The sequence below is a fragment of the Tachyglossus aculeatus genome, chromosome 5 (genome assembly GCF_015852505.1).
Source record: "Tachyglossus aculeatus isolate mTacAcu1 chromosome 5, mTacAcu1.pri, whole genome shotgun sequence".
Taxonomy (NCBI): Eukaryota; Metazoa; Chordata; class Mammalia; order Monotremata; family Tachyglossidae; genus Tachyglossus; species Tachyglossus aculeatus.
Genome location: NC_052070.1, coordinates 36,162,851 through 36,163,989, shown reverse-complemented (window position 1 = coordinate 36,163,989; position 1,139 = coordinate 36,162,851). Strand labels below are relative to the sequence as shown.

At 43.2% G+C, this 1,139-nt stretch overlaps 1 non-coding gene across 1 annotated transcript; it reads left to right on the top strand.

Moving 5' to 3' along the window:
* Positions 1–299: 299 nt before the first annotated feature.
* Positions 300–372, top strand: TRNAF-GAA. The gene has a single exon. It is a non-coding gene; the product is annotated as a tRNA-Phe (tRNA).
* Positions 373–1,139: the final 767 nt, after the last annotated feature.

The following is a 1,139-nucleotide window of genomic DNA, read 5'->3' as shown; positions in this document are numbered from 1 at the left end:
CATTTAAAGCCAATGGTAAGTGGTTTCAATTTGATGTAGATTATCTTGTATCTAACCCAGTGCTTGGAACAAAGTAGGTACTTAGCAAATACCATAAAAAAACCTTTTAAAGCAAGGGTTATTATTATTCCTGGGAATAATTTGGAGATCTTCCCTTGCTTTAAAAGATTCCCAGGAATGCCCATCCTGAGAGTGCACCCAATCAGTTAATCAATCTGTTGAATTGTTCCGTTGAAATGTGCTCTTCCAAGTCCTTAGTATAGTACTCTGTACACAAAGTGGTCAATAAATGTGATTTGGCCAAAATAGCTCAGTTGGGAGAGCGTTAGACTGAAGATCTAAAGGTCTCTTGTTCGATCCCGAGTTTCGGCAAGTTGCATTTTTAGATAAGCAGCGTGGCTCAGTGGAAAGAGCCTGGTCTTGGGAGTCAGAGGTCATGGGTTCTAGTTCCGGCTCCACCACTTGTCAGCGGTGTGACTTTGGGCAAGTCACTTCACTTCTCTGTGCCTCAGTTTCCTCATCTGTAAAATAGGGATGAAGGCTGTGAGCCCCATGTGGAACAACCTTGATTACCTTGTATCACACCCAGAGTTTAGAACAGTGCTTGGCAAATAGCAAGCTCTTAACAAATACCAACATTATTATTGTGTATTGCAGAGCAGCCATTTGTTGTGAGGGGCCATTTAAGGAGTGAATAATAACAATAACGATGGTATTTGTTAAGCACGTACTATTTGTCAAGCACTATTCTAAGAGCTGAGGGAAATACAAGCTGATCGGGTTGGACATAATCCATGTCCCACATGGAGCCCACAACAATAACCCCCATTTTACAGATGAGTTAACTGAAGCACAGAGAAGTTAAGTGACTTTCCCAAGTTCCCACAGACAAGTGGCGGAGCTGGGATTAGAATGCAGGTCCTTCTGACCCCCAGGCCTGTGCTTCTGTAGATGAAGACCCTCTATTCACACCTGACAACCCCTTAACTGCCTCTCCTGCTCATTCCCTGCTCCCGCTTCCATTCTAGAGGGTCTTCATCTCTCACACACCCCACAATGCCGAAAAGGATTATGGAAATTAGCAGTGAAGGGGAAAAGTTTATGAAATGCTTATATCTCTTCCACAGAACATCATTTCC